A 27,914-nucleotide genomic window follows, 5' to 3' on the forward strand; every position below is an offset into this window, starting at 1 on the left:
ACCAGGGAATCCCATGATATATATACGTACAGTATATATTATGTATGTATATCAATATATAATCAACATATTAACTGCATGTTAATACATAATAAAAATATTAACTGTATTTACAGTCAAAGATAATATGTGGATTATTTTCTCTCTTTTTCTCTGTATATGTTTCTGTGTCTGTATTTTTTTGACAAATAAAATTCATGACAGTCACATATTAGTGAGTATCAGTCAGTTCAGTTCAGTCGCTCAGCTGTGTCCGACTCTTGTGACTCCATGAATCGCAGCACGCCAGGCCTCCCTGTCCATCACCAACTCCCGGAGTCTACCCAAACTGATGTCCATCGAATCAGTGATGCCATCCAACCATCTCATCCTCTGTTGTTGCCTTTTCCTCCTGCCCCCAATCCTTCCCAGCATCAGGGTCTTTTCCAATGAGTCAGCTTTTCGCATGAGGTGGCCAAAGTATTGGAGTTTCAGCTTCAACATCAGTCCTTCCAATGAACACCCAGAACTGATGTCCGTTAAGATGGACTGGTTAGATCTCCTTGCAGTCCAAGGGACTCTCAAGAGTCTTCTCCAACACCACAGTTCAAAAGCATCAATTCTTCGGCGCTCAGCTTTCTTCACAGGTCAAATCTCACATCCATACATGACTACCGGGAAAAACATAGTCTTGACTAGATGGACTTTTGTTGGCAAATAATGTCTCTGCTTTTTAATATGCTATCTAGGTTGGTCATAACTTTCCTTCTAAGGAGTAAGCGTCTTTTAATTTCATGGCTGCAATCACCATCTGCAGTGATTTTAGAGCCCCCAAAAATAAAGTCTGACACTGTTTCCCCATCTATTTCCCATGAAGTGATGGGACTGGATGCCATGATCTTAGTTTTCTGAATGTTGAGCTTTAAGCCAACTTTTTCACTCTCCTCTCTCACTTTCATCAAGAGGCTCTTTAGTTCTTCTTCATTTTCTGCCATAAGGGTGATGTCATCTGCATATTTGAGGTTATTGATATTTCTCCTGGCAATCTTGATTCCAGCTTGTGCTTCTTCCAGCCCAGCGTTTCTCATGATGTACTCTGCATGTAAGTTAAATAAGCAGGGTGATAATATACAGCCTTGACGTACTCCTTTTCCTATTTGGAACCAGTCTGTTGTTCCATGTCCAGTTCTAACTGTCTCTTCCTGACCTGCATACACGTTTCTCAAGAGGCAGGTCAGATGGTCTGGTATTCCCATCTCTTGAAGAATTTTCCACAGTTTATTGTGATCCACACAGTCAAAGGCTTTGGCATAGTCATTAAAGCAGAAATAGATGTTTTTCTGGAACTCTCTTGCTTTTTCAATGATCCAGCGGATGTTGGCATTTTGATCTCTGGTTCCTTTGCCTTTTCTAAAACCAGCTTGAACATCTGGAAGTTCACAGTTCACGTATTGCTGAAGCCTGACTTGGAGAATTTTGAGCATTACTTCACTAGCGTGTGAGATGAGTGCACTTGTGCGGTAGTTTGAGCATTCTTTGGCACTGCCTTTCTTTGGGATTGGAATGAAAACTGACCTTTTCCAGTCCTGTGGCCACTGCTGAGTTTTCCAAATTTATTGGCATATTGAGTGCAACACTTTCACAGCATCATCTTTCAGGATTTGAAATAGCTCAACTGGAATTCTTTCACCTCCACTAGCTTTGTTTGTAGTGATGCTTTCTAAGGCCCACTTGACTTCACATTCCAGGATGTCTGGCTCTGGGTGAGTGATCACACCATCGTTATTATCTGAGTCGTGAAGATCTTTTCTGTATAGCTCTTCTGTGTATTTTTCCCACCTCTTCTTAAAATCTTCTGCTTCTGTTAGATCCATACCATTTCTGTCCTTTATCGAGCCCATCTTTGCATGAAATGTTCCCTTGGCATCTCTGATTTTCTTGAGGAGATCTCTAGTCTTTCTCATTCTGTTGTTTTCCTCTATTTCTTTGCACTGATCACTGAGGAAGGCTTTCTTATCTCTCCTTGCTAGTCTTTGGAACTCTGCATTCAAATGGGTATATCTTTCCTTTTCTCCTTTGCTTTTTGCTTCCCGTCTTTTCACAGCTATCTGTAAGGCCTCCTCAGACAGCCATTTTGCTTTTTTGCATTAGTGAGTATAAGCACTCTCAAATCCCCTTTCAAACAGAAATGACAGCATATACTTGCAGAAATAGCTGTATCATTACAAAGGATGATATGGCATGTCTAGCATATAGTAGTTGCTCAAGAAACATATTTTCATTCCCATGAGAGACCTTGAATAAGTCACTTATTTTTGCTATCTCCATTTCCTTATCAAAGAAATGCGGATGATAATAATAACAAGACATAAGGCAGGAAAAATTAAATGTGATTGAAATGTGTGAAAAATGCTATGGAAGTGAAAGGCAATGCTGTGGGATATAAATTCTGAATATAATGGTATAAACAGTTTAAAACTACCATTGAAATTATTATGTGGTGCTGCACAAATTGGCATAAAATGAAGCCTATCCCGCAGTAAACTACCACTACACTCTCATCAGAATGGCTACCTTTTTTTTTCTACGTGATAATACCAAATGCTGGCAAATGTGCAGAGAAACTGGATCACTCATACATTGCTGGCAGGAAAGTAAAATGGTACAGCCACTCTGGAAAACATTTTGGCCCTTTATTGTAAAACTAAATATGTGATTACCATGTGAACCAGTAATTACACTCCGAGGCATTTATCCCAGTGAAATTAAGCCTTACATTTACACAAAAACCTGCATATGAATGTTCCCAGCAGCTTTACTCATAATAGCCAAACACTGGAAACAATCCACTCCATGCGTCTTCAGTGGGTGAAAGGTCAAATGAGACATCCAGACCATGAGTTACAACTCAGCAATAAAAAGGAATGAACTGTTGATACATGCAACAACTTGGATGAATCAATGATGTATTACGTTGAGCAAAAGCAAATCCTTGTCCTAAGATGCCAAACTGAAAAGTTCATGTACTGTGATTCTATTTATATTATATTAAGCATTCTTGAAATGACAGTGTTACAGAACTGAACAGACTAGAGAGTGAAGGGGTCAGAAATTAGGGAGGGGCTTGGGGGGGTGGATATAGCTACAGAAGGGTAACATGAGGATCCTTGTGGTGCTGCATCTGTTCTGTTCCTTGACCGCAGTAATGAGTCCACGAACCTACACATGTATCCATAAAATTGCATGCAAAACAGGGGACATTTGCACAAAATCGTTTGATTTCAACAATGTCAATGTCCTGCAGGTGACATTGTACTATAGTTTTCCAAGACGTAAAAGTTACATGAAGTCTCTCTGTTATTTGTTTCCTCTGAAGGAGACACCTGCTGAGAATTAGAAGAATCCACTGTTAGTTAGGACTCAGTTGCACATAACAGAATCCACTCTAGCTGGTTTAGGCACAAACGAATTTAACAGGGAATCAATCGCTTACAAAGTCACTGGAAAGTTATGAGGAACAGGGTCCAGCCTGAGTTTCCAGCCTTGACTTTCCAATATTGTTAAAGAGACCAGTAAAGCTGCTGTCTCCACTTCAATCAGCAGCCACATCAAGAAGCTACTACAGCTGCTGCTGGCTGAAGACCTACTACTTCAGCTGCCGTCATACCAGCAACTCGGTGTTTTGTGACCGACAGGGACCAAACACAGCACAGGTTCTGTGCTGCTGCCTCCACTGCTTGAACCACTATACTGCTGTCAGGAGAAGCCGCAGACACAGCAAAAGTGTCAACGCTACCTCATTTTCCAACCTTTGACGGTGCTTTGACTTGGGGACAGGTGCATCACATGGCAAACCTGAGGCTTAAGGGAGTGTGAGAATATGCAATTTACATTTCCAGCTTCCAAGGTGAAGGAAGACTTGCTATGAGAATGTGAATGGAGCTTAGAGAGCTTTTCTGAAATAGCTGCAATGGATCTACACAAAAATTTCTAGTGCATCTCTACATCATGTGACAATATGCCTTTCTTTTTAGTTCAATTCCTTTTTCTATGTCTGTTTTTAATTTTTAACACAGAAAGTGTATGATATTATTAATGAAACCAAAAAGCTATTCCATTTTTGCAAAAGCCAAACAAAACAACTATTCAATGAGCAAATTTGGCAGGTGGACATGGGACTACAGGGATTGGATCAGCTCATCTCTACAGTACTTTTAGAGGGACATCTTTGGTGATCCAGTGGTGAAGAATCCAGCTTCAAATGTAGGGGACACAAGTCTGATCCCTGGTCAGGGACATAAGAACCCACATACCACAGGGCAAGAAGTCCCCTTGCCACAACTAGAGAAGCCCTCGTGTGGCAAAGAAGATGCAGGAGAGTCAAGATAAACAAATAAAGTACCTGTAGAGGCCTAGAGGCTGCTTGTCCATAATAAAGTGAAAGTGAAAGTCGCTTAGTCGTGTCCGACTCTCTGAGATCCCATGAACAGTACAGTCCATGGAATTCTCCAGGCCAGAATACTGGAGTGGGTAGCCTTTCCCTTCTTTAGGGGATCTTCCCAACCCAGGGATCGAACCCAGGTCTCCCGCGTTGCAGGCGGGTTCTTTACCAGCTGAGCCACCAGGGAAGCCCACCATAATAAATGGCCATCTCAGTCCAAAGAGCTTCAGGTCCAGAGCTAAAAACTGAAACGTCTACAATAGAATGTAAAATAAGTGAGTGAGACAGGCCAGGTGAGACAATATGGAGTGGAGAGGACTAGGGCTAGTATGTCCTAACATGGAGAACCCTTATTCTACTGCCAGTAATTATTGCTAAATGGAAATTCAGGCTCAGGTTATGCAAACTTGTGGTTACTTTTAAAGGGAAGTGATGAGTGAGAACTTTTATAAAAGATATTATGATTTTAAATGTTGGTTTTAACACGTTTAAATCTTGGTTTCTACTAATTGCAACAGAAACAGCAACTTCTAATAGCCTTTTGTTTGGGGAGTCATTATAAGAGGGTCAAATTGAAATATTTTTACTAACACTGTGAAGTCCAAATGAAAAACTTCTGTAAGCTAGATTTGCCCAGAGAGCCCCCAGATTATGGACACTTTGCTTTAAGCCCTTGCTACACCCAAGTTTCTTTCTTTTTTTTTTTTTTTTGAAGTATAGCTGATTTATAATACTGTGTTAATTTTTACTGATTTATAGAGAATCACTTTGTTATACAACAAAAATTAACATAGCATTATAAATCAACTATATTCGCTCTATGTATATATATAAGTACACAGATACATAATATATACTTTTTATATTCTTTTCCACTATGGTTTATTATAGGAGAGTGAATATAGTTCTATTGATATACAGAAGGTCCTTGTTGTTTATCTCTTCTATATATAATAGTTTGCATTGCTTCACCCACTTATGTCTCTGAACGTTTTGTAGATACTTTTCTGAACAACTCCATTAGAGGAAACTCACTCAAGCCAATGGGTGTATCTACCATGATAAGAACTCAGTAACTTTTTCCAGAGCTCCTCTTGGGACCAAGGTGGAGATGACTTGGGTGACTATTTGGTGGGATTTGTCTTGTTTCTCTCTCTTCCTTGAGCATCCTATCAGCTGGTGTGGCAGGGGCCAAGGTGCAGGGCATGAGGGACGCTGATGCTCTGAGACACTGTCCAGTACCAAACTCAGAGCTTACAGCTCCACTTCCAAATACATCCTTCAGAAGAAACATAAAAAGCTGAGAAAAGGTTGCCAGGGAAAGGTAGAATTGGATATATATACAGGAACTAACATTTGATGATGCCCTCTGTGTGCCAGGCATTGTCTAAGTTAGATTCCATATATTAACTTGTTCAATCAAAGCCAGGCAATGTACTGGATTCAGTCCCTGCCTCACTGGAGGTCCAGGCCCTGTCTAGCCAGAACCACCCTAGCAATGGCCAACACTGTGCTCAGCACCCAAGGAACCAGCCCACTGATGCTGCTGCATTTGCAGGTGCAGGCCAAGGGGTCACCTGCAGCAGCTCTTTCAGCCTTTCCTGTGGCTTCTGAGCATAACCTCAGACCCGGCCTCACACTGGGCTACCTGATCCTCAGTTCCTACCTGGGGTTCCCTGTGGTCCCTACAGGGTGAGACCTACTAGTCACCCAGGCATGGGCAAACCAGAAGGTCAGGGCAATTAACTCCCAGCAGGTGTGAGCTTTGATCAATGGCAGTTAGGACACTGCAGATAAATGCTTTTCTTCAATCCTTGGGAGGTAGTGGCATACAGTATCTTAAAAGGTATCAGCAAAACAGAGAAACCAGCTTGCCCTGAAACTGACCAGTCCAGTTCCACTCGTCCTTGTATTTGGTCTCCTCCTTTCCCTGTCTCTCTTTGTATTTGGTCCCACCTTTTCCGGTCTCTCCTCTCTCTCTTATTCCGCTTGTGTTTTCAGCAGGGTCACGTGCTCCCCAAAGATGTGAGTATGTCACCTTATGCCTTGTACTTGGGCTTCTGGGGAACCCAGCTCACTCAAGGACTTAAAGCAAGTAAGTGCCACTGCCAGGGTTACAACCCAGGAGTTGATCCCCAGAGTCGGTGATTTTTAACCATTCTATGTACTACTTCAAAGGAAAAAACAGAACCTGGGATTATAAAGTTAACATCATCTTTAAAAATAACCTCTCCTTCTCTGCCGACTGTATGGCTGCTGTTTCTTTCCTTTCTCCAAGCTTAGATCTAACCTTCATTTTGCTCCAGGCTGGGTGCTGGAAGATTCCTACACAAACTGCTAACGGTTTATTCCATATCAGCCCACGAAAGGACATCGGTGCTCAGCGGGTAAGGTCTACTTGATTGCAGTGAGACAATTTGAAATGCGGAATGTAAAAGCCATTAAATTATAACCACACAGCTGTGTTCCAGAGTACAGCTCTGTCTGGGTTGGCAAAAATTTCCTAGCTCCTCTACAGAAATACTGCATTTTTGTTATGAGCCAGGTACAAAGTCAGATACAAAGATATAAGGCGGGGGGTGGGGGTGGGGTCAAACACAGTTCTTACGCTCCCAGAGACCTCTTTCTAGCAGAGAAGACAGGTACACCAAGACACAAGTTTAGCAAAGTAGTCAAGTGCTACACCTACAACTTCATTGTTTTTTCATAAAAAAAAAAAAAGTGTTTTAGCTGCTCTGTGCAGCATGTGGGACCACAGTTCCCTGACCAGGGATCAAACCCATGCCGTCTGCATTGGAGGCATGGAGTCTTAACCATTGGGCCTCTAGGAAAGTGCATCTTATTAATAAAGAGATCTTTGTTTTTATTTGATCAATTGAAAAGCTGCAGGCACATATGGGTCCTAATCTTTTCTTTGTAAAGAAATGGCTTCCCAGATCTGGGTAGGGCAGGAACAGCATGGGCTACTCAGAGAGGATCAGCAAACCCATCATATATTGGGTCTCATTGACAGATAAAGTCACATCCAACTACCAGTCCAAAGACAAATCCTGGCATCCATCAAATTCTTGTTCCAGGCTTTTCAAAGCCTTTTACCTACCTTAGCACCTTGGTGTTTCCCAAAGACAGTAGGAAGTAGGTGCTGTTACTGGCTTCCTCATTTTACAGTGAGAAGCTGGGGCACAGAGGGGTTAGCACGTAACCCAAGGACACACAGGAAGCAGATTGAGCAGTATGAGCATGTTTGAGTGACCCTCTGTATCCATGCCACCCACCCCCTTCCCTGAGATCTGAACATCCCACTGGGCACGACCTCCAGTGGTCGGATATCTTCTAGCTTCTCTTAAGAATGATGTATAACTTCCTTTCTTTCAAAATTATGCCATTAATCTTTTAGAAATAGCTTAGAGTTTCTCCATATATGACCTCTTGAGGTGCTAAGACTAATGTATGTATAATGCTCAATCTGGGCCATGTTTGAGAAGGAAAGGTGAACACTCTTAATAATTAAACCAGGACAACTAGTGAAACCAGGACTGTTCCAGGTAAACCAAGATGAACAGTTTTCTGAACACCCATCATTTATGACCAGAGAGAAACAGCTGAATTTGTGTGTAATATTACTAGAACATTTTTATATTGGTCTCTGCCTCCAAAGCGTCTCTGGTGGCTCAGTGATAAAGAATCCACCTGCCGATACAGGAGACATGAGTTCAATTCCTGGGTTGGAATATCCCTTGGAGAAGGAAATGGCAACCCACTGCAATATTCTTGCCTGGAGAATCCCATGGACAGAGGAGCCTGGTGGGCTATAGTCCATGGGGTCACAAGAGAGTTGGACACGACTTAGCAACTAAACAACAACAACTCTGCCTCCAGTTCCTGGCACAAGGCTCCTAATACCTTGCAACTTCTTAAGTGGTAAAAACAATAGGGGCATCTCCTGTTCAAATATTTGTCTTTGATCCCATCCCTGATTTAGGGCACCTGAAACTCTGGTAAATTCCTGAGGAATACAAGTACTAGGAGAGTCTTTTGTTCTAAGATGCTTTGGGGCTACAGTTCATAGGGTCGCACAGAGGTAGACACGACTGAAGCAGCTTAGCATGCACGTGCGGACCATAGCTCGCAGGCTCCACTGTCCATGATATTATCCAGGCAAGAATTCTAGAGTGGGTTGCCATTGTCTTCTCTAGTGGGGAACCTCATTATTGTACTAACATAGTTCACACAGATAGAGACTGAACCAGCAAAGTGGTCTGAGCTACCAGTGGTTTCAGAGGCTGTTCATTTCTCAGCTGAATTCTTGAGAGTAACAAGTTGTCTCTGGGATGAGACTCTCAAACTCTGATACACTATAAAAAAAAAAAGAAAAGAAAATACTCTCTCCATCTCCAGTATGGCTTTGATTAGGAAAATGTTATTAACTTTTCAAAAACTTACCATTTTGTTTTCTTGGAGTTTGGTCAAGGCCCCCCATTTATCTTGAAAATGCTAGTTTGTGCACAATTTTTAATTGAAATGCTCTAGGGCAAATTCAATTAAGTTGTGGTATATGAACTGAAATTTGCAATATATTAAAAATATTCCCTGCACAGTTCACCAATTAACCATTTTCTAATGTGAGGGCCATTATTCCAAATTTGTACTTAACTCCAAAGACATGACAGAGGGCTTCAGCAATCACAGACAAACCCCATATCCATTTGTACTTACTTATACACAAGCTTGGAAAAGGAAATGGCACCCCACTCTAGTATTATTGCCTGGAGAATCCCATGGACAGAAAAGCCTGGAGGGCTACAGTCCATGGGGTCATAAGAGTTGGATATGACTGAGCAACTAAACCAATATTCTTGCCTGGAGAATCCCCATGGACAGAGGAGCCTGGTGGGCTAAGACAACGTGGCTGAAAGAATACCCATCCTAACTGGGACTTATAGAATTGAGGGGAGGGGCCTCAGAAATCTTTCAAATTCTCCCTCCTCTAAATGAGCCACCTGAGGTCCAAAGAGAGTGACCCATTCAACAGAAACAACAGAGCTAAGGTTGAAAACCGAGGGTCCTGCCAATTGCCTGATTCAGCCTTGTCCCAGGCTGACTGGCTTCTACTTGTGTCCTTGGGTGACACTGACTGTCTGCTGCTACTGCTGCTGCTAAGTGGCTTCAACTGTGTCCGACTCTGTGCGACCCCATAGACCGCAGCCCACCAGGCTCCGCCGTCCCTGGGATTCTCCAGGCAAGAACACTGGAGTGGGTTGCCATTGCCTTCTCCGACTGACCGTCTAGCCACCTCATAATGAGGGTCCTTATGTTTTAGGCTGAAGCAGTGGAGGAGACTCAGGGATGGAGCCTTCCTGGTTCTCTCCTAACAAACCGTGTAAGTCGTCGAGTTCATACTTTCTCACCACCAGCCCGAACCCAGCCCTTCCCATGCAACGTGCTCCCAGATTGCCTTCTGGAACCATCTCCCCACAAGGAGTCCAGGCCAGGAGGTGGAGTCTGACGAGAGGATGGGGTATGGATGAGGCTCTAGATCCGTATTGAAAAGTCCCTCCGTGGACTGGCCATACCTAAAGGCACTTCAAGGCTAAATTGGGATTATCTATTAGCAATTGTTTTTCATTAACCACAACTGTCCACCTCTCGTTAGCACAGCCAAAGCTGAGCCAGTGAACAGCTGCTTCACATCCCCATGCAACTGTTAGGGCAAATGTCCATAAATCATGATGCAAATTTGCCAACTGTGACTGTTGATAGAATAGCCCGCAACTGAATGTGCTGAATTCCATGGGTCAAGAACTTTCTAGGCAGGTGTGTCCATACCGTATCCAGAAGAAGGTTTTGCAGGAACCTAGGAAGAATTCACAATATGGAGGACAGTATTCATTTCCCACTGCTTAATAAATACTGTCACAAAAATATCTTTTCAACTAAAGTAAAATTTTGATAAAGAAAACATAATACTGATAATGCCACTGCTCAATGCAATAGCTGCATTTTTGCCTATTTGCTTTCCAGGCTTGAAAATTGGTCTTGAAATTTTTAAAACCATCCTGAATTTGTCCTTTCACAATTTTGCTTTTTAAAAACTTAACACATAAGAAATATTTTCCCTTATTTCCAGGTTTCATTTATCTTAAATAAAACAATATTTTATCACCTTGAACTATAATTTAATGTGACAATTTGTCTCTTTTAATTGTATTGGTATTATACATTGCTGCCATGAGTATTTTGATGCTTTTGGTTTTATGAAATCGTTTCCTTAGGAAAAACTGTCATGTTTGGGCCCAAGATATGACACTTTTATGGTATACGCAGTACATTATTATATTGCTTTCCAAAAGGGACATACTAATTTGCAATACCACCAACAGTATATGTGTTTGCCAATTTTCCAGAAATCTTGTCTTTAACTTATTTATATTTAAAAGTTTTGCTAATTTGCTAGGTTGATGAAAGGCACTCAGGTTGCTGTAGAGAATTTATTTGTTGAATTGATTGATTGATTCATTTAACTATCCAGTCAAGAACTATTTATCAAATAAATGCCTTACTAGGAGCTGCAGAAAGAGAGAGAGATGAAGTTCTCATACGATCTCAGTACTGAAGTTAGTGGGGCAGCACAGCAGAGTATTTTAAGAGTAATGATAGAGGGACCATCGGTGGTCCAGTGGTTAAGAATCCACTTTGCAATGCAGGGGATGTGGGTTCAATCCCTAGTTGGAGAGCTAAGGTCCCACATGCCAGAGAGCAACTAAGCTGGTGGCCACAACTAGAGCATGCATGTAACACACTACGGAGCCCCAGCACCACAACTGGAGAATCTGTGCATCGAAACAGAAGGGTCCACATGCCACGACTAAGACCCAACACAGCTATAATAAAATGAATACATAAATATTAAAAAGAGTGCAATAAAAATATTAAATATTTTTAAAAGACCCTGATGCTGGGAAAGATCGAAGGCAAAAGGAGCAGAGGGCAGCAGAAGATGAGACGCTTAGCTAGCATCACCAACACAATGGACGTGAACTTGAGCAAATTCCAGGAGATGGTGGAGGACAGGGAAGCCTGGCATGCTGCAGGCCGTGGGGTCACAAAGAATAGGACGTGACTTGGCAAATAAACAGCAACATAGAAGAATAATGATAGAGTTATTAGAGTTGCATACACTGGGCAGTTCAGTTAAGTCGGAGGATTTGAAGAAGATACCAGAGAAGTAGAGATAAGTGGGGGACACAGGTATTTTAGGAAAGAACCGGAGGAGAATCGTGGGCAAAGGCATGACTGAAGGCATGAGAGGGAAGGTCAGCTCGAAAGAAACAGAGAGCCAGGTGGAGTGATCTGCAGAACCGCAGTGCCCTTGCCCAGAGCCTGGGCTGCACAGAGTTAAATGGAGAGAGAGAGCAGTTGGGCATATTAGTTAGCACTATTTTGGTTTCAAGTGTCATAAATGTCAAGTAGAAACAGCTTAAACAAGAAGGAAGAGACATAGAAGATGAAGGGGGAGAATTATTTGCTATAAAGAACTGTGGTGTCTCAGGGAGCCTAAGGACAGAAACAGCGTCAAGTCTTAGAAGTGACTATAATCAGAAACGACAGGCGTGCCTCTCCTTTCTTCTCTCTGTTTCTCTTTGGATTTCTCTCTCTCTCCAGCTCCTCACCTACATTCTCAGCTTTTTTAGGGCAGGAAGCTTAAACACCAATAGCTTTACCACATACAGTTTAGACATCAAAACAGAGATCAGCACGCACTCTTGGTTCCTCTGCTTGCCCCAGTTTGGGTTCAAAGACCTACCTCTGAAATGATGCACCGAGGCTATGAAGCCAGAACGTCAGGATTCTCTATTTAGGAGCCTGAAAATTCCTGTTGAAAATATGATCATCTTGGATAAAAGAGAGGGTTAAGTGGGTATCGAGGTTGCAGGAAAACAAAACAATTCTCTGTTGTTGAAAACAAAGATTTTCTATTATTGAAGAGAAAGTCTAGGGTGCCATCATGAATGACATTGAATAATGATGGGTCAAGGACTTCCAATTTTCTGTATGCCAACCTGTGTATCTTCTACCCTGGCATTCCTAAGCCTTCTGTTTGCTCTGGATGATTTGGTTTGTATTGTCCACTTTTAGGGGAGCTGGCAGAAAAGAACGTGGGAGCCAAATACTTCTTAAGTTTTTAATGTTGTCAGAGCATCTCCCAGCTCTTCTGGGATGTTGATAAACCAGCACATTATAATTGGAACATGCCTTGATCTTGACCTTAAAAAAGACCTGTGAGGTCTACATGCCTTAGCTTCCACCCACACAGTTGATTAAGAGACTTACTCAAGCTGGACCAGAGTCATTCCAAGAGATTTCTTTACCTTCTGATTGCTGGGGCTTCTGTCTAAGACTCGGTCTTGACCTTGAATAAGGCTGATTCCTTCTTTCTCTAATCCCACCCTTTTCTAGAGCTTTTTAAATAAGTGTAAACCATAAGGTCATTTTGCATTAAATGGTAGTTGAAAAAGGATAAATTTGAAGAGATTTATATTTTTAGCTGGAGCCCTGAGATAAGCAGATTGCTTTTTCTTTTCTTTTTTTTTTTTTTCTTCTGTTAGAATGATCACTCTGGCAGCTGGAGAGGATAGATTGCTGCAGATTGAGCTTAGAGGCAGCAACACCAGTTGGGAAGATTGTTCTATTAATCCAAGTGAGAAATGATGAAAGCTGGAACTAAGACAGTGACCATGGAGACAGTGATGGGGAGATAGATATTAGATATTCGTGAGGCATGATGGATCATTTAAGGAGCTTTTTGCAGCAAATAATAGGAAAATAAACAGCACACACTAGCCTCAGCAGTTGTTTGTTCATGAGATATTAAATCCAGAAAGAAAGTAGACTTCAGGAGAGGCTTACAGTGACTACAACTCTGCGTGTCCACTTCATTTTCTATGCTCACTTTTTTATTTTTTAAATTTATTTTTTAATCAAATAATTTATTTGGCTGTGCTGGGACTTAATTGCAGCATCCAGGATCTTTAGTTATGATGCATGGGGTCTAGATCCCCGACAAGGGATGAAGCCCAGGTCGCCTGCATTGGGAACTCGGAGTCTTAGCCACTGGACCACCTGGGAAAATTCCTCTATGCTCACTTCTTTGTGTCGATTTTATTCTCAAGATGAGAGCAAGATGGTTACAGCAATTCCAGACCTATTATCTATCCACGTATGACATCATCCAGAGAGAGGATCATTTCTAGAAACTTTCCCAGCAAACAGGGACAAACTTTCCTGATGGCTCCTAATGAATTTCTCTTTGATTCTCACATGACTGGGTCATATGCTCAGCCCTAAATCACCCACAGGCAAGGAGGATAGGATGACTGTTAAACCAACTAGGACTTTCCTAAAGTTGATGGTCAGATTCACTTCCAAAGAAGCCAGTGAGCTATGTTGAGTGGGGAAGAGGGGAAAAAGCTGAACAAAGTCAGAATTTTCTGGAAATGGAGAAAGTAAAAGTGGGGGTATAGTAAGTCAATACTCTTCAATACAGGAAGGAATCGCTTGAGTGTGGGGAAGTGGAGGGGGTGACCATTACATTTCTCAGGTTTGTTGAACTGAGTGACCAGTTAGATTCACCAGGATCAAAAATTAAGGAGAATAAATGGGGTTTGGGCAAAAGGTCAGTGTTGAAAGGCATGGGTTACATCCATGTAAAGATGTCATATAGATAGTTTGAAGCTAAGGAAAGAGTTTGCATTAGAGATACTTATTTGGAAGTTATTGGCACATGGAAGTTACATGACACACAAGTGCTCGGGGAGGTCATTGTTGGATAAAAAGACCCAACGAAGTGAGTGAGGCGAGATAAAGAGAAGAATTCCTCCCTGGAAAGGCCAAAGTATATAAGCTGGAATGGAACCAAATGCACTTGCATGTCAAAGAGGTGTTTCTTGAATTTCGCTAGCTTTGGTAGTGAAAATTTCTACATAATCACGTGATTTCGAAGCTCCATTGGACAACTTACTACTTTTAAAGCGACATCTCCTCACCCAACAAAGTTCACCTGCACTAAAGTGTATGAAAAGAGCTTTGGAGTTAGTAGCAATGGAACTGAACCTAAAGTAATAGGTACTGTGTAGATTGTCAAAGCATTTGGAATCCTTTTATGACACAAATAATCAGCTATGGTTAATAGGCTACATGGCTTCTCTTGGAGGGAAGAAATGTTTGATGATGGAATTCCCTCAGGGGGCACAGTTTTGATCCCTGGTTGGGAACTACAATTCCTGCATGCCATGTGGTGTAGCCAAAAAAAAAAAAAGTTTGGTGAGTCTGTCATCGGTGACTTTGCTGTAATAACTTCAGCTTGGCAATCTTATAGGAGGACCTTAGCAAACGCTCAAAGAAGGTTAAGGTCAGATCTAATTGGAAGTGTCAGGATTCTCGTTCTACCAAATGGAAAGTGAAAGAAGGAACATGCAGGGGCGGAAAGCGTTGAGTTTGCTAGACTTCTGGGAGGCATGCAGACTGCAGGGCTGGCTCTGCTGCTGGGGTCCCCCACCGGGCAGGCTTTCCCCACAATGGTGGGATGGAGAGAGCCTGCTTCCATGTGCACAGGTGCAGATAGGAAGTAAAGCCCTCCCCCCTGCAGGAGCCAATGAGCCTGAGACCAGGGCAGGAAAGCTCAGCAGAGGGGCCCAACTTCAGAGCTTTCTAGTCTCTTACTTAGAGGACATTTCCCACGTTCATGAAAAGAACCTCCTGGATGGTTTCTTTTAGCCAAAGAGAAAACATCATTTCAATGCTAGATATTCATAGAAACAGCCAAAGTGTCAGTTTTGGCAGATGCTTTGGGAAATTCAGGAAAAGTTTAAAGGTGAGGACTGTCTACCTTCTTAGGGTGGAGGTGAGCTCCAGGGTTTCCCTTCAGCTCTGGAATTCTGAGTTTCTGTGCTTGACAGTCACTGATCTGTAGAGCAGGAGAAATTGACCCAGACACCCAAGGTCATGACAGTTCAGTTGCCCCCTGGCCATGTGACCTTGGCCCCTGCTGCATTTCTTGGATTCACTTTCTCTTTTTGGACAAGATGTGACTCTCTGAGAGACAGTCAGTGCAGTGGCTAAAGGCAAATTATCCCCATTTACAGCCTGGCTTACCCACTCCTGGCACAATGGGAGGGGATGGGGGAGGGGGCGGGAGATGGTTAGTTAACCTCCCTGTGCTTTAGATTCTACACCTAGAAAAAGAGTCCAGGGTCTCCACAGTGCTCAGATTAGTGCTGTTCCATATTGAGAATCATGTAAATACCGGCTACCTTTAGCCTAGCTCTAATTTTATGGAAATCTGGGTAATTATAGGCCCAGTACTTAGCATAACTTTTACCCTATATCAAGATTCCTAGGAATGAAACATGTTTCCATAGATATGGACATGTCTTGAGAATATTCCATAGCCAGAAGTTAGTGTGGCTGAGTTGCCTTTTTATTACTTTTATATATTTCTAAACCCTTTTAAAGAAAGTGGTTTTCAAAATAAGGTAAAAGATTGTAATTAGGCTTTGCAATATCTTGTAAAACCATACCCACAAGGATTTATGTCTTTTGTATTAAATGGAGCTGCATAGAATTAATTACCCAAAGAGATGGGTGAAAGTCCATCGACTGCTTGATGAGAACTGTCACTGCCCCCAGCTCAATAACCTGGGCTCCCCAAAGGGAGGTCCGCTAGGATTGTGGGCAGTTGGGAGGGCAGAGGGAAAGGATGCAACTTAAATTTTTCTACCAAAAAGAAAAGTTGTATTTAGATTCTATCATTCATTCATTTACCCCTCTTCACCCTCATTTAATAATCCTGCAGCTATTAAATAACCCTTGAGATTAGGAGTATGTATAAGAATTACTTGTTAAAATGAAGATATCTAGTTTTTCCCTGCTGATCTAATAGAGCTACCCTTGGGCCAGCAATCTTCATTTTCAGCCAAGACAGTAAAATATCTGGGCTTCAACTTGGAAAACACTTCTTGACTATGAGGAATGGTGAAACCCACACTAGACAGACTTGTGGGCAATGTAGACAGTAGAAAATGTCATGCCTTTTCAAGTTAATGTTTTTAACATTTCAACGTTTGTACTATGACATTTATTTGGTGATATATTTATTTGGAAACTTATATAATATTTCTATTAATAAATATTCCAAAAAGATCTCCCTAATAATTCACTTCCACTCTCTAAAGCTAACTTTGGGCTGTGAAGAAAGCTCAGCCAACAGCATTATAGCATGCATCCTTCTGATTTGGAATTTGGGTCTTGTATGCCAATTACAGAAGACCAGCATCTCATTTATCTAAGATTTGTGTTTGCAACATGGAAGTATTTAATTTATAATTTTTAATTTTAATTTACCTGCAAGGGAAGTCTGGCAGGCAGGACCAATTAAAATTTTACCAGCTGTCTAATAAGTCCCCATAGAAACCTGAGTTAATTGGCATCATAATTCCTATTTATTGCAGTGATATTATAATGTCCTTTTCAGATTAGGATGAGTGGTTGTCCAGCTCTTCTTCCCTTCATCCAACCTGGGTGGGACTACTGGATATAAGTAGAAAAAAGAGTGAAAGAGGGAAGTCTGGGCCTTGGACCAGGCTGTAGAAATTGGTCAGTCTCAAAAGTCATGGTCAATGACTTAGAGGGGGTACTGTTACACAGGCTGTCCAAGGTGTGGCTGGGTTAGGACTCTCCACAGAGCCCTCCGGATAAGATAGTGGCAGTGGTTTAGTGTGGACTTCTCATCCGGAAAAACAGCCAGCAGTTAGTATTCTAAGAGGGCAGGAATCCTCGGAAGAGACACTTGCAAGGGTTAGGCAGATGCTTGGGTTCTGACACTTGGTCTGAGCTCAAGGCAGAGCTCAGTCGTGGAGTGACCAGCAGGGGATCAATATGGATGGTATGTATCCAAGGGCTGCAGAACCAGTGGGTACCTGAGTGTTCAGGGTTCAGCCTCAGGCCATAGGCTCACATATTAAGGCAGCTGCCAAAGGCCTCTCTCAATCCCTTGTTGGGGATAACTTGCTTAACTTTAAACTCTTTTCTACCTGGTTTAAAATATTCTCAGGGTACAGGATGGAATGTCTTAGAATTTAAACAAATGCTGCTAGTTCCCATGGCTGGGAAGAGAATAAATGGATTATTCCCCAAGAATAACTTTTTATAAAGCCTCTAACCTGTTTGGAGGGTGAATGCTGATCCCAGAAATAACAACTTCCAAAGGTCAAGTGTTAAGGGAATGGTGGAATCTTCAGGTTTAAATATGGTCCTCTCCTCATTGCATGGCTGGAAATAGGAACATGATTTCATTTCAACTTCCACACCTGCAAAATTTCTCCTCTGCTTTCTTCACAGCATTTACTCCGATCCAGGAACATTGTCAAGTGGAATGTGTACACCACACACATGCTTCTGTCTTATCCCTCATAATAACCCTAAGACTTGCAACATTCTTACTTTATTTTACAGATGAACAAAATGAGTCTTAAGAGAGGTTAAGTGACTTGCCCAGTCACAAAGCAAGGCAAGGATCAAAACTCTTTCAGTCTGAAACAGGAGGGACTGGGGCAGGACACAACCTTTAAAAGAATGGTGTAACCATGGGATACGACATAAATGGTTAGACCCAACTAGGTCTTTGATGGCAGACGAGGCTTCCACTAGACCTTGAGCCTCAGTATATGCCCACTGTAACACATCAGCAAGCTAAATGACATACCTACAGGCACCATGATAGTTCCAGGGCTGACCATAAAATGTCAACGAGTGAGAGGAGGCCCAATTCCTGGAAATCCTCACCCTTTTCCCAGAATTTCCTAGAATACTCCTCCCACTCATTAGCTTATGAAATTGCCCACCCTTATAAAAGCTGACAACCTCATACCTTGGTGCCACTCTCACCTTTTGAGATGGCCCACACTCTGTCAGTGGAGAGTGTTCTTCTCTAGATTAATCCACTTTTTATCTATCACTTTGTCTCTTACTAAATTCTTTCTGTGAGGAGACATCAGGAACCTGAGCTTCATTAAGTCCTGAGACCAGGTGTGTGAGCTCAGATAAAAGACAGTGGGTTTAAGTGCCAGTCTGGGTGACATGGTTTCAAGTCTGTTTCTAGATCCTTCTCCTTAACCACGATGCTCTGCTGTTGAAGACTACATCCTACAGAGAGTACACAGTGAAGGCTACATCACATGTAGTGTGTACAATGAAGGCTACGTTGTGTACAGAGTATATAATGCAGCCAAAGGAACACAGAGGTAGGAGGAGAAGATAGGGCTTCAGGTGACAGATCTGTCCATAGTAAGCTTTCTCAACATACTTATCTTCCATTCATTCAAAGAAAAAATTTAGAGTGTCTTCTGTGCTCCTAGGATTGCTTTAGTGAGTTAGGTTGGAAAGGATCGCTGTCCTCATAAAGTTTCAAATAATGGCAGAGGCCACAGATGATAAAATAAAAAAAAGATCTAGTAAGTACACTACAAAATATAATGCAAAGTATTATTACTCCCAAACAGGGTTCACCTCTGTGTGGGTGTGAAGCCAAAGGACACAGTCAAGGCAAAGAGTGGGGAAAGGAAGGATTTCTTACACAAGTAAAGAGAACACTGGGGATCCTTCCAGAAGCAGTATCGCCCCAGACAGCAAAAGTAGGGAATTTTTGAGCTAAGGGTACATGCATATTCATGAAGGGGCTTAGGTGGTTGACAGAGTCCAAGGTTTAGTTGATTGAGGTCATGAGGGTCAGGAAAGATCAACTTCATCCTTCCTCAGGTTCCAGTTGATCTTGTTGAAGACTTCAGGCCAATCTTGACCACTGAAACAGAACTGGGAGACTTTTTTTTACAGTTTTGTTTTTAATTAATTAATTTATTTTAATTGGAGGCTAATTACAATATTATGGTGGTTTTTGCCATGCATTCTCATGAATCAGCCACGGGTGTACATGTGACCCCCATCCCGAACCCCCCTCCCATCTCCCTCCCCACCCCATCCCTCTGGGTCATCCCAGTGCACCAGTTTTGAGTGCCCTGTTTCATGCATCGAACTTGGACTGGTCATCTATTTCCCATATGGTAATATACATGTTTCAATGCTATTATCTCAAATCAGTGCAAGACAGCAAAACAGACACAGATGTAAAGCACAGACTTTTGGACTCTGTGGGAGAAGGCGAGGGTGGGATGATTTGAGAGAAATGGGAGTCTTTACAGCTGACATATGATCTTTGTTATTGTTGCTTCTCGTGCCTGAAAACCAGCATTTTCCTCTGCCTTCTTTTGTTCCCTTAAGATCATTAACTACTGAGACCTGTTAAGGACAAGCACTGTGGTCAGACCTCAATCCCAAAATGGCTTAGGCCCAAAATGGCTTCTCTCCTGTCAAGAAATCCATGCTTGGCCCTCTTCCTCTGGAGATCCCCTACCCTATCTGTTTACACTATGATTACAAATTATAAAAAATAATTACAAAATAAAAACAAAAGTAAACCTAATAAAAACAAATATTTATTGGTTATCAAGCTGTGAGTCTTATAAGGAAAAAAAAATGTGTTGAAGGGACTTTGGGAATATAGGGGATGGCTGCTGCTGCTGCTGCTGCTGCTAAGTCGCTTCAGTCGTGTCTGACTCTGTGTGACCCCATAGGCGGCAGCCCACCAGGCTCCTCTGTCCCTGGGATTCTCCAGGCAAGAATCCTGGAATGGGTTGCCATTTCCCTCTCCAAGGGTATGGCTACTTAATTTTAAATATGATCAGGATAACCTCAGGTTCACAGAGAAGGTGATATTTAATTAAAAAAACAAACTTAAAGGGAACGGAGGTACTAGTGAGGCACATGTGAGAGGGGAACATTCCAGGCAGAGGGCCTGAACAGGGTGAAAGCCTTAAAACTAGAGGTAGCTTGGAATATCGGAAGAATGGCGGGGAACCAGAGTGGCTGGCATGGCTGGAGTAGAGGCATGGCGGAGACGGAGGGCCATGCCAGCCATGAAGGGCCTCCTAGGCCATTGTAAGGGATTAGACTCTTACTTGGTGGGAAATGGGTGACCATTGCAGGGTCTTGAGCAGAGAAGTGACTGACACAATATGAACTCATTTTTTTTTTTTTTTTGGCCACGCCGCATGGCTTGTGGGATCTCAATTTCCTGACCGAGGATTGAAACCCAAGCCACGGCATTGAGAGCCAGGAATCCTAACCACTAGACGGCCAGGGAACTCCTGAACTCACTTTTTTAAAATAAAAAATACTTCTAAAAATGGGAGTCTAGTTATTGTACAATATTATATAAATTACAAGTGTACAGTAGAGGGTTCCACGATGTTTAAAGGCTAGACTCCATTCGCTTGTTGTTGAGTCTTGAAGTTGTGTCTGACTCTTTTGCAACCCCATGGAGCAGCCAAGCCATTACTGCTCTCAAGACTGAAGGAGAAATGGGGAGGGAAGAGTGGTCCTGAAACCCAGTGAGAGGCAGAGCTGAGAAAGCAGCACATCCTGCTTACCAATCAATCAGAAGGCAACCAGCAAGGGGGCCTGGGGACTGGAGTCTGCAGCGCCTGACTCCTGGAGAAGACAAAGGACCTGGCCTGGAGAGGGCAGAGAGCCAGCAGCACAGATGATGCACAAAGCCTCAGGCTGGATGCGACTGTCAAGAGAGGGAGAGCAAATAGTGAGGATAAGAGGACAAAGAACTGAGCCTGGGCCTGTCCATCATTAAAACTTTGGGGAGAAAAGGAAAAGCAAGCAAAGAGCATTACACAAAGTCCCCTAGATGTGAACGAGTTCCATTCCGAGACCAGGTCTGTGAGTCCAATTTGTTTGGAAATCCAACAAAGTCAGCCTTCAGGTAAGGTAAGGTTAGGTATTAGTTGCTTAGTTGTGTTCGACTCTTGGTGACCCCAAGGACTGTAGCCGGCCATGGAAGGCTTCTCTGTCCATGAGATTCTCCAGGCAAGAATACTGGAGTGGGTTGTCATTCCCTTCTCCAGGGGATCTTCCTGACCTAGGGGTCAAATCAAGGTCACCTGCATTACAGGATTCTTCTCACTGTCTGAGCCACCAGGGAAGCTCCAAAGTTAACCTGGTGGTTTAGTAGCTAATTTGTGTCCAACTCTTGCGACCCTATGGACTATAAAGCCTGCCAGGCTCTTCTGTCCATGGGATTTTCCAAGCAAGAATACTGGAGTGGGTTGCCATTTCCTTCTCCAGTCACGTTAGCCTCAGTTCTGTTCAGTTCAGTCGCTCAGTCGTGTCTGATTCCTTGCTACCCCATGAACCCCAGCACACCAGGCCTCCCCGTCCATCACCAACTCCCGGAGTCTACCCAAACCCATGTCCATCGAGTCGGTGATGTCATCCAGCCATCTCATCTTCTGCCATCCCCTTCTCCTCCTGCCCACAATACTTCCTAGCATTAGGGTCTTTTCCAATGAGTCAACTCTTTGCATGAAGTGGCCAAAGTATTGGAGTTTCAGCTTCAACATCAGTCCTTCCAGTGAATACCCAGGACTGATCTCCGCTAGGATGGACTGGTTGGATCTCCTTGAAGTCCAAGGGACTCTCAAGAGTCTTCTCCAACACCACAGTTCAAAAGCATCAATTCTTCGGCACTCAGCTTTCTTTTAGTCCAACTCTCACATCCATACATGACCACTGGAAAAACCACAGCCTTGACTAGATGGACCTTTGTTGGCAAAGTAATGTCTCTGCTTTTAAATATGCCATCTAGGTTGGTCATAACCTTCCTTCCAAGGAGTAAGTGTCTTTTAATTTCATGGCTGCAGTCACCATCAGCAGTGATTTTGGAGCCCAAAAAAATAAACTCTGACACTGTTTCCACTGTTTCCCCAACTATTTCCCATGAAGTGATGGGACCGGATGCCATGATCTTAGTTTTCTGAATGTTGAGCTTTAAGCCAATTTTTTCACTCTCCTCTCTCACTTTCATCAAGAGGCTCTTTAGTTCTTCTTTGCTTTCTGCCATAAGGGTGGTGTCATCTGCATATCTGAGGTTATTGATATTTCTCCCGGCAATCTTGATTTCAGCTTGTGTTTCTTCCAGCCCAGTGTTTCTCATGATGTACTCTGCATATAAGTTAAATAAGCAGGGTGACAATATACAGCCTTGATGTACTCCTTTTCCTATTTGGAACCAGTCTGTTGTTCCATGTCCAGTTCTAACTGTTGCTTCCTGACCTGCATACAGGTTTCTCAAGAGACCGGTCAGGTGGTCTTGTATTCCCATCTCTTGAAGAATTTTCCACAGTTTATTGTGATCCCCACAGTCAAAGGCTTTGGCATAGTCAATAAAACAGAAATAGATGTTTTTCTGGAACTCTCTTGCTTTTTTGATGATCCAGCAGATGTTGGCAATTTGATCTCTGATTCCTCTGCCTCTTCTAAAACCAGCTTGAACATCTGGAAGTTCACGGTTCACATATTGCTGAAGCCTAGCTTGGAGAATTTTGAGCATTACTTTACTAGTGTGTGAGATGAGTGCAATTGTGCGGTAGTTCGAGCATTCTTTGGCATTGCCTTTCTTTGGGATTGGAATGAAAACTGACCTTTTCCAGTCCTGTGGCCACTGCTGAGTTTTCCAAATTTGCTGGCATATTGAGTGCAGCACTTTCACAGCATCACCTTTCAGGATTTGAAATACCCAATTAACACAATCAGCTATCTAGTACTGCAGGGTGATAGGTTTATAATGCTTTCCACACAAACAATACATAACAAGCAGACACAAAAAATAAAGAAAACATTTCTCTTACAGTACGATTCCTTGCAAAATACAGTAGGACAGCATAACAGCTGGTATCCAGGGGCTGGCATCGAGTGAACAGGCAAGAAGAGTTACAGACTGGGAGAGGGAGAGGAGGTGAGAGACGGTAGAGCTGAAGCATCGTCAGCAGGAGGAGACAGAGGGCACAATGCAACGTCACTCACACCTGATTTTGATGGAACACACGTTTGCATCTTTGAAAGTTCACAGCTTGAAGGTAGGGGACTTACTGTATGAAGAAATAGCTTTGACATTGGATCACAGCAGAAAGTAGGGAATCCTGGAAACCAAAAAAGACCATCCATTAAGGGAGAGGGCGTGATCCACTGGGTCAAATGCAGCTGATGAGTTGAGTGAGATGCTGGGAGAGAATTGACGTGTAGATTTAGCAACACAGATGTTACTGGTGTCTTTGTCAAGAGACATTTCCAGGGTGTGCTGGAGATAAATATCTGAGGGGAATGGCCTTCAGAGAGAAGAGAATGAGAGGGCTTTCTGACAGCAAGGTGAGCAATTCTTTCTAGGATTTTTGCTGCAAAGAGGAGCATAATACTGGGTTGAGAAGTAGGGAAGAAATAAGGGTCAAGAAAAAATATCTGGGGTGGATACACAGCAGCATGTTTCCAATGATGATGGCAATGTTCTAGTGGAGAAGAAATGCATGATTCAGGGAAAAGAGAGGGAGACTATTATACCTAGAGCCATGTCTTAGCTCTTGTTTCTTCTGTAGAAATGGGGTCAGAGTCTTCCTGTCATTTTTGAGGGGCTCTTTGGTGAATGAACGAGATACAAGAGGACTCAACAGCACCCCCCCCACCAATGGGCATTCTTGGCATCAGCATTTCCACCTCCTGTCTGACTTTAGAGCATCCACGAGTCCCTCCAGGGAAGGAACAGCCAGGTTCTTGGCACCTCCTGGGCCCCAGGCACTGTGCTTCATAAACATTAACTCTAATCTTCACAACAACCCAGAGCTTTATCTCTCACTTACAGAACTGAAGAGTTGCTTGGCAATGCCTCAGAGAGGCTAAGGAATTTATCAGGGGCCAGAGCTCGCAGGACACGGAGCCAAGACAGAAAGCCCGGTCTTTATGACAAAGCTGGAGAGTCCAGTCTCTCTCCCTGGCCGGCCTCCTATCCCATTTTTCTTTCCCTGCATCACTGTTCCCTCCTCCCCTTCTCTTGCAAGTCTACTTCCTGTGCACTCTCGTCTAGAATCAATACCTACTCAGTCCCGGTCATTCAAAATCAGCTCTGATAACATTAACACCTTATGGCGTTAATACCTAAAGTTACCCTCCTCTGGGCGTTGGTGATGGACAGGGAAGCCTGTGTGCTAAAGTCCATGACACGACTGAGCGACTGAACTGAACTGACTCTTCAAGATGTACGATTTCTCTTCTAAAAGGGACCCCTTGCCCACCCCCGCCCCTGACCCTTGCCAAGAGAGACCTCCATCCCATTCCCACAATAAGTCTCTAACAGTGGACTTTCACATATGGCGATTGTTGGAGGACAGAACAGAGACTTGGAAGAGCTCCCGAAGCAGTACTGTTTACAGTAGCGGAGGCATGGAAGCAATCTCTAAGCGTCCATTGGTAGATGAGTGGATAAGGAAGATGTGTAGCATTTATACCATGGAAGACTGCTCAGCAGTGAAGAAGAATGAAATAATGCCATTTGTAGCAACATGGATGGGCCTAGAGATGATTGTACTAAGTGAAGTCAGGCAAAGACAAATAACATATATGATATTACTTATAGGTGGAATCCAAAATATGATAGAAATGAGTTTATTTGCAAAAGAAAAAATAGACTCACGGACATAGAAAACAAACTTATGGTTACCAAAGGGAAAAGAAGAGGTTAATGGGTAGATTAGAAGTTTGGGAGTATCAGAGGTACACTACTATATGTGTGTGTGCCCAGTCGCTTCAGTTGTGTCTGACTTTTTGCGACCCCATGGACTGTGGCCCACCAGGCTCTTCTCTCCAGGGATTCTCCAGGCAAGAATACTGGAGTGGGGTTACATGCCCTCCTCTAGAAGATCTTCCCAACCCAGAGATGGAACCTGGATCTTCTGCATTGCAGGTGGATCTTTTACCATTGAGCCACTAGAGAAGCCCCCACACTACTACATATAAAATAGATAAATAACAAGGACCTACAGTATAGCACAAGGAACTGTATTCAATATTGTGTGCTATTTATAAAGAAAAGAATCTAAAAATATATATACATATACGCACACAAATCTATATATGTAACTGAATCATTGTGCTGTACATCTGAAACATTGCAAATCATCTATACACCAATGAAAATTTTTAAAATTAAAAACTTTTTTAAATAAAAAAGTAAGAATAAAAATCCCTGCAATCCAGCTGCATAGGTCAGTCTCTATGCCCCTGAAAGATTGCTGTGTCCCTTCATGCTGTTCGTGTGGACGGCTGCTTATCTTTCAAGTCCCCAAAACTTTTATGACCTCAACCTCTGCCAGGTCCACGCTATCAATAGCTTTTTTCCTGATCAAGCTGACCAACACTATTGTCCACCCCATTCTAAATACACTTCTCGCCCTTTCACTCCCTCCTGTTCCCTTCTTTTCTCTTGCTCTCTCCATTACACACACACACACACACACACACACACACACACACACACACACACACACACACACGGACTGCTCTCCTCAGAACTTGGACAGGATTTGGGGAGGATGAAGTGACCTGCCACCATTGCTAATAGGTCAGATCAATATCATGTAAGGCACCCCATCCTTCTTCATTTTCTCATCATGAGGCGGTCGATAGCCTTGCCCGCCTGTAAGCCTTTCCCAGAGGCTCCACACTTTTCACTTCTCCTTGTTGTTTTCAGGGCTGAACCTCTTCACTCTAAGATGCTCAGGACAGGAAAGGAGGAACTGATCCCAAATTCACCAAGCTCGAGGGGCTCATGCTCACTGCCGTGTCTCCCCCGTGGCACGTGAGTGTTCACAGGTGTGTGCAAGTGAGTGCACGGCCATGGGCGCCCATGAGCATCTATTTCTTAAGTGTAAGGAGATCAATAGCATTACTTTCCTGCACCCTCGGGGAATGTAACCTACCAGAGGAGGAACAAAGTGCAGAAGGATTTATTCATCCCTATAAATTAATGTCATATGGAAAAACTCCTTTACGCTAATGAAGAGCTGCAGCTGGCAAATAACATGACCTGGTTTCCAGGGATGCTGTTCAGTCCATTTACAATGTTCACTCCAGATCCTAAAGCTTTATTCTCTGATGAAGGGCATGTGGATGTGCCTCTGACCTTACACAGCACAAGCAAATGTCAGTATATTATGGTCTGAAGAGATAGAATGTTCCCTTTGGGGCTTCCCTGGTGACTCAGCAGTAAAGAATCCGCATTCCAATGCAGGAGACACAGATTCCATCCCTGGGTTGGGAAGATCCCCTGGAGGAGGAAACGGCAACCCACTCCAGGATTCTTGCCTGGAGAATCCCATGGACAGAGGAGCCTGGCGGACTACAGTCCATGGAGTCACAAAAGAGTCAGACACAACTTAGCGACTAATCGATAACAGCAAATGCTCCCTTTACCCCAAATGGAAATGGCACCTCCATGGGCCCAGCACCATACCTCCAGCTCCTCTGTGAGGGCTGGATGTTGAAGGCAGTGGCTGAGGTGAAAACACACAGACTTACTGTGTGTGTGTTCAGGGGACATACAAATCCACTCACCCAGCCTCCATGGCTCCTCTTTCAGATCACTGTCTTCCTGTTTCAGCTCCAACGTTCAGTCTGGACCCAGCGTCTGATGAGGGCTGTCAGATGCAAGCTGCAAAACACTTTCTCTCAGTCCTGGCAAGAGTCTCACTCAGCCTCTTGACTAGATTCTGCGACCCATGTTGCGAGGTTTGTCAAGAGTTTCACGGCTGAGAACTGAGGGTAGCAGAGCAGGCACCTGTCTTCCAAAAGCAACCTGTATTTCACAACCTGGCCAGTTCAGAAAAAAATATTACACTTCAGAAACATATGGCACGGTTTGGGGGTTGCTGAAGCCAATGGTTGCTGGCAAATAATTTCCGGTAGCTTCCAGGGAGAAATTGCCTTCTGTTCCTTCCTGGATCTTAAGTGCTATCTGCAGAGTGAACCCTTGATGTGAGGTGATACCTGGTGATGAATGAAGCTAGCAAAGTTGCTCTTTCTAGAAAGTCTCCCCCATACACCAGGACCAACTGAATGAGTTTGGAAATGCTACGAAAGGAGGGGTGTTTCTTGCATTTTATACGATGACAAGAGGCTTACAATCCAAGCAAGAGGAGTCTTTCTCTTCTTTTCCTCCTTAAAAATCCTACAAGTGTAAAAAGGAATGCATTTGAATCAGTTCTAATGAGGTGGATGAATCTAGAACCTATTATACTGAGTGAAGTAAGTCAGAAAGAGAAAGATAAATACCGTATTCTAACGCATATATACGGAATCTAGAAAAATGATACTGAAGAATTTACAGGGCAGCAATGGAGAAAGAGACATAGAGAATAGACTTGTGGACATGGGGAGACGGGAGGAGAGGGTGCGATGTATGCAAAGAGTGACATGGAAACTTACATCACCATATGTGAAATAGATAGCCAAGGGGAATTTGCTGTATGGCTCAAGAAACTCAAACAGGGGC

At 43.1% G+C, this 27,914-nt stretch overlaps 1 long non-coding RNA gene across 1 annotated transcript; it reads right to left on the reverse strand.

The window, feature by feature from the left end:
* Positions 1-2,659: 2,659 nt before the first annotated feature.
* LOC145518770 (uncharacterized) lies at positions 2,660-26,574 on the reverse strand. The gene is made up of 3 exons (XR_014063281.1): positions 26,344-26,574; positions 20,959-21,101; positions 2,660-3,365 (listed from the first exon to the last, which is right to left on the reverse strand). It is a non-coding gene; the product is annotated as an uncharacterized LOC145518770 (long non-coding RNA).
* Between the last annotated feature and the right edge of the window lie 1,340 nt (positions 26,575-27,914).

Source organism: Giraffa tippelskirchi, chromosome 8 (genome assembly GCF_054371585.1).
Source record: "Giraffa tippelskirchi isolate mGirTip1 chromosome 8, T2T-mGirTip1v1.2.pri, whole genome shotgun sequence".
Lineage (NCBI taxonomy): Eukaryota > Metazoa > Chordata > Mammalia > Artiodactyla > Giraffidae > Giraffa > Giraffa tippelskirchi.